A 6,019-nucleotide genomic window follows, 5' to 3' on the forward strand; every position below is an offset into this window, starting at 1 on the left:
CCACTATACAAGAACTAGATCTCTCAGAGGACCAACAGGTCCCACAGTACAAACAAACACATGGACAAGAATAAAGTCACCAACTAGAATTTGGAAAGAGTTAGCACGTGACAGAAATAGTATAATCAGCACCTGAGTAATCCAGACCTGAAGTATACAGTATATAAGACCAACAAAAGTACCCAGCGTAATTAACCAGACAATGATAAATGAGGACCAAATCCATATTCAGACCAAAGGCATTGCCTAGCACCGCCCAAATCACAGAGATAACAGAAATCATTGATTAGCAGAAGTCTTGCTGCTAATTGTAACACCGGGCCCCAATGCCTTGAGAGCCCATAAGAAAGCAGGATTATAAGAAATTGTTGTCATGATTTCTCTAAATGCACAATAAAGTAATCGTGCTGGACGTATCAACCTCACTATACAAAATGAATACTCGTTAGAATGTATATTAATTCTATATAGCATGCCGTTATTAGATACAGTGGCATGTGTAGTCATTGGCATCAGGTTTAGTTTTTGCACCAGGGCCATGGACATCTAAGCTAAGCCTCTGAAGTTTGATGTTCCCAAACGTACAATGCCAAGCAAGCCCTAATAGCCACCGGCTGTCAGGGCTTGCTGGGAGTTTTAGTTCTACAACGGCTGGAGTGCCACTGGTTGAGGACATCTGACCTATTGCAATAGCGTGGTGTGTGGGAAGGAAACGGTTATCTAGTATCTGGTTGGTACGTTTTTGGTATTATTCCACCTTATGTTTTCCTCATCCTTCTTTGCACTACTGACTATTGCCGATCTGAAGGACAGGGAACCTCGGTCGCCACGTGAGTGAATAAGTATCCGTGCTCAGCCGCTTCTACTCGCAGTCTTCTGCAGTGAAGGATACAATGAAGCAGAACGCACTGTGCTTGTTGTGTTATTATATCAGGACGAGCAACATAGTAACAGTAATTTGCTTCATTTCTACAGTAACATCTGAGCATCCTGTGCTCTGGGCAATTACCAAATTACTTCTACATTGAATGTTAACAATCAGCAGCCAGACAGCATTATGGGTATTTTTTCTTTTCTTGTTAAAAGCACCTCTGTATACATGTCTGATATGCTTGAAATTCTGGACCCCCCCGGAGTACGTGAAATATGACCTTATAGCAGTTCTATAGTAAGTGCAAGTGTATTCGTTAAACAGTCACTTGGGTGAACAAGGTGCAGAGCGCCAGACGGGATGCTGACCAGATGTGGCAGATTCCCCCTTCATAGCAATTCTTCTTGATCAGTCAGCAGATCCTTTCAGTCCAGGTTAACAGTGTGTGTATAGCACAAGGCCATTCTGCCAGGGGGGGCACTAAGAAAGTTAGAATTCAACCTGTCAGAGCAGAAGTATATGTTTAGGGGGCAACAAAAATGCCTAAAGTATCAGGGCGGTGCTTTGTATATAGTATCGGGGCGGTGCGGTGTATATAGTATCAGGGCGGTGCGGTGTATATAGTATCGGGGCGGTGCGGTGTATATAGTATCGGGGCGGTGCGGTGTATATAGTATCGGGGCGGTGCGGTGTATATAGTATCGGGGCGGTGCGGTGTATATAGTATCGGGGCGGTGCGGTGCATATAGTATCGGGGCGGTGCGGTGCATATAGTAGCGGGGCGGTGCTTTGTATATAGTAGCGGGGCGGTGCGGTGTATATAGTATCGGGGCGGTGCGGTGTATATAGTATCGGGGCGGTGCGGTGCATATAGTAGCAGGGCGGTGCGGTGCATATAGTATCGGGGCGGTGCGGTGCATATAGTATCGGGGCGGTGCGGTGCATATAGTATCGGGGCGGTGCGGTGCATATAGTATCGGGGCGTTGAGGTGCATATAGTAGCAGGGCCGTGCGGTGCATATAGTAGCAGGGCAGTGCGGTGTATATAGTTTCGGGGCGGTGCAGTGTATATAGTATCGGGGCGGTGCAGTGTATATAGTATCGGGGAGGAGCGGTGTATATAGTATCGGGGCGGTGCAGTGTATATAGTATCGGGAAGGAGCGGTGTATATAGTATCGGGGAGGAGTGGTGTATATAGTATCGGAGGAGTGGTGTATATAGTATCGGGGAGGAGTGGTGTATATAGTATCGGGGAGGAGTGGTGTATATAGTTTCGGGGCGGTGCAGTGTATATAGTATCGGGGCGGTGCAGTGTATATAGTATCGGGGCGGTGCGGTGTATATAGTATCGGGGCGGTGCAGTGTATATAGTATCGGGGAGGAGTGGTGTATATAGTATCGGGGAGGAGTGGTGTATATAGTATCGGGGAGGAGTGGTGTATATAGTATCGGGGAGGAGTGGTGTATATAGTATCGGGGAGGAGTGGTGTATATAGTTTCGGGGCGGTGCAGTGTATATAGTATCGGGGCGGTGCGGTGTATATAGTATCGGGGCGGTGCGGTGTATATAGTATCGGGGCGGTGCGGTGTATATAGTATCGGGGCGGTGCAGTGTATATAGTATCGGGGAGGAGTGGTGTATATAGTATCGGGGAGGAGTGGTGTATGTAGCATCGGTGCAGCGGGGTGCATATAAGATCAGGGCAGCGGGTGCATATAAGATCTGGGCAGCGGGTGCATATAAGATCTGGGCAGCGGGTGCATATAAGATCTGGGCAGCGGGTGCATATAAGATCTGGGCAGCGGGTGCATATAAGATCTGGGCAGCGGGTGCATATAAGATCTGGGCAGCGGGGTGCATATAAGATCTGGGCAGCGGGGTGCATATAAGATCTGGGCAGCGGGGTGCATATAAGATCTGGGCAGCGGGGTGCATATAAGATCAGGGCAGCGGGGTGCATATAAGATCAGGGCAGCGGGTGCATATAAGATCAGGGCAGCGGGTGCATATAAGATCAGGGCAGCGGGGTGCATATAAGATCAGGGCAGCGGGTGCATATAAGATCTGGGCAGCGGGTGCATATAAGATCTGGGCAGCGGGTGCATATAAGATCTGGGCAGCGGGTGCATATAAGATCTGGGCAGCGGGTGCATATAAGATCTGGGCAGCGGGTGCATATAAGATCTGGGCAGCGGGGTGCATATAAGATCTGGGCAGCGGGTGCATATAAGATCTGGGCAGCGGGGTGCATATAAGATCTGGGCAGCGGGGTGCATATAAGATCAGGGCAGCGGGGTGCATATAAGATCAGGGCAGCGGGGTGCATATAAGATCAGGGCAGCGGGTGCATATAAGATCAGGGCAGCGGGGTGCATATAAGATCAGGGCAGCGGGGTGCATATAAGATCTGGGCAGCGGGGTGCATATAAGATCAGGGCAGCGGGGTGCATATAAGATCAGGGCAGCGGGGTGCATATAAGATCAGGGCAGCGGGTGCATATAAGATCTGGGCAGCAGGGTGCATATAAGATCTGGGCAGCGGGGTGCATATAAGATCAGGGCAGCGGTATATTGTTAGCAGGAGGATTATGTAAGAGGAGGAATCACCGCTCTCATGAGGTCGCATCAGGTCTAGTTTGTAAATGTGAGATGGGCATCTTCAAAAACTTGGGATTGGCTGACAGGATGTGTAATCAGGTTGACTTTGCTAGCGCTGCAGCGCCAGTGATGGATTGTTCTTATCTAAACTCACAATAGTTTACAGCCTGTAGGAGATAATAGAAAATGATGAACATAATCTAGTTTCAGAGAGACAGGGAAAACACACAAATCCATCCACAATCACAGGCCGATTGCCTCTGTTTTCAGTTAAATAAAATAAAAAAGGACATTTATGGCGTCTTTGATAATAATGAAATATCTGGTGACTGTATGAATGCAGCTTGCCGTGAACAAAGGACTTCAAGGGGCGACAATTCTTTGATATTTTGCTACAGTGTGGCACCTCAATTATCTACTACCTTTTATAATGAAGCTGTTTGGTGATAAAAGAAATCACTTTGTAATATAAACTTGGTTTCTAATTTGTACCAGGTTCTCTGAACGCAGCCTGCAGTGTAAAGACTGGCGGTTGTCATTCTAGTTGCCATGGCTACGTCCAGGGTGATGTTTATATCTATACAAGTAAATATATATTGTAGTCTATTGTAGACATACGAATATTATGACAATCGGTGGAGTTCAGTAAACATACAGCTGCCAAGTGAACATGCCCTTTATACGAGAAAAAGTTTTCCAAAGCGGCCGTCACCATTATTAAAGAAGAAATGCATTATAACATTCTTGTTCTAGTCATCGAATGCTGCTAAACCTACCACACAACCCAATTGATACATATACTCTGTAGGACCTTTCCATTGTTTGCCCTCTCTACCTCCTGCCAAATCTTTCCGGTCAATTTTCGGAGATGAGACGTTACAATTTTTTCACAATTAAAAACCCTGTGGCACGTCATATACAGAATATGACATCATTGGGGGAAGGGTAGGTCACCGTTACTCTTCTGACCTAAAAGTCCTACTTATGCCAGCTCCCAACGGGCGAGTTTGGCACTTCAGACCCAGGCCAAGAATTGATTATGGCTCCCCCAGCACCCCCGACATGGTGATCTTACAAACAGGGAGCGTAATACAGAGGTGTTGTGGGGGCTGGGAGACCAGTAAGACCACTTGGTACATGCAGCATAACTGGGCGCAGGCTAGGACATCAAGGGCATAGTCAGGCCCAATAATAAAATAAGAACGACCCCTTGAATTTGTGCAGAATCTGCATTATACCATCACATGGGCCTCAACCTGCACCAGTCCCAGTACTGGAAAACCCTATGGTGAGCGAAGGCACCAGGATAGACCCTCTACTCATAAACGGCAGGACTGGAATATCAGACAGAGGGAACGGTGTTCTAATGCCAGAATGCGAAATATGGTGATGAAAATAAACGATGGCTGTGTGTATTTATTACACTGTATTACTGGACGTAGAATTGAGGTTTTTGTCTGGAAGAATGGGATAATCACATGGGATCAGGTTCCTACCAGGCTCATTTCTTCCGCTCGTCTCTTTGAGGAATCGCAGTTTAATAAACGATTCTGATTTCGTAGGAAACTGAACACTATGATAGAGAATGAGGAGCGAGGAATGATGAGCTGCACTGCTGGACCGTCCTGTACACATCTATACCAGTAAGTGAACCAGTTCATAAGAATCAATCACTGCCACCGATCATTGCTTGTCTGATACAGGACTCATAAAGTCACATCTGTACCTCCTGCCAATCTCTACAACAATCAGCTCCCTCGTACAGTGGAGATGTGGCCCTGCATGCGAGGTCAGCCCTCCAGTGAAATGAATAGAAGTGACAGAAATCGAAGGGAAAACTATTCAATTATATTATTAAAGTGGCACAATTTGTGAGATATACAGATGTAGCAGAGCTGAATTTGTCATCTAACTCTGTAGGGTACCAAAGGGACAGTGGTGATCAATTCAGTCCTTCAACACCTGACAAACTGAACTCTGCTACATCTATACAGCTATGATCTCAGTGCATATCTCCCTGCCAGCCTACAGCCTAGCCTGTTCACAGATTTGCAGGACGGCAGAGTATGTAAAGTCCCTGCTGTTCGACGTAGCGATTGCAATAATACTAGATTAGGCAATTGCTATTTAAGCAGTTGGCAAAAAATATCTGTGGAGGGTCATTCCAGGTGAAACGCAACTCGGCAGACAGTGTGAACATTCCCTATTTCACAAGTGACTGTCAAAACCAATGACACCACCATAAGTTATCGTAGGAATTGCAGTGAAAAAAAAAATATATTATCTCCCCCTGGCAAGGGAAAAATGATCAGGGCCGTGAGATCCGACGATGCACGGTCCACATCAACGTTTGAATCAATCGACCAATTATCTCCTCCCGTGTCCCAACGAAGTCACTTCCCCTTAGTGTTGCTTCATATCTAATATGCACAAAGTAGAAGGCTCATCCTATGGGTGAGATGTGCAGGCAGGATGTATGCGCCAAGCACTGGGTCCATGCAGAGCGAGCCTCCGTGTCCTGCGTGAAGAAGCCGCGTTCTGCATTCGC

General features: G+C 46.9%; 1 protein-coding gene across 3 annotated transcripts in view; it reads right to left on the reverse strand.

Annotated features, from left to right (window-relative positions):
* The window catches only part of CEP89 (centrosomal protein 89), an 80,522-nt gene that overhangs the window by 3,612 nt on the left and 70,891 nt on the right, over positions 1 to 6,019 (reverse strand). The gene's annotated exons all lie outside the window — the stretch shown is intronic.

The sequence above is a fragment of the Rhinoderma darwinii genome, chromosome 9 (genome assembly GCF_050947455.1).
Source record: "Rhinoderma darwinii isolate aRhiDar2 chromosome 9, aRhiDar2.hap1, whole genome shotgun sequence".
NCBI classification, from domain to species: Eukaryota; Metazoa; Chordata; class Amphibia; order Anura; family Rhinodermatidae; genus Rhinoderma; species Rhinoderma darwinii.